Source organism: Macaca nemestrina, chromosome 1 (assembly GCF_043159975.1).
Source record: "Macaca nemestrina isolate mMacNem1 chromosome 1, mMacNem.hap1, whole genome shotgun sequence".
In the NCBI taxonomy this organism is placed as follows: domain Eukaryota; kingdom Metazoa; phylum Chordata; class Mammalia; order Primates; family Cercopithecidae; genus Macaca; species Macaca nemestrina.
Genome location: NC_092125.1, coordinates 56887144 through 56887475, shown reverse-complemented (window position 1 = coordinate 56887475; position 332 = coordinate 56887144).

Here is a 332-nt window from a genome sequence, read left to right as displayed (position 1 = left end):
CCCTGTGATAACTATTCAGATTAAAATATGACAATTAATACTTGTTGTGTTGATATAAATAGGATAAGGTAGCGAAAAGACCACAAAGACCTTTTTTTATTAGACCAAAGTGATACAAAAACAATGTATTTAATAAACTCAGCCCTGAAACCTGGACTCACACCCAGTTTTGTTAAGAGCAACAGGTGATGGGGCTGTGAGCAATGAAGACTGCTGGCAGGCCCTGGCCCTGCTGTCTCTCAGTTGAACTCTTGTTCAATGTGCTGCTCCAGGACCCATTCTCTGACAAGGGGGATATCCCATTTCCCTAGGATATAAGACAACTCCAAAAA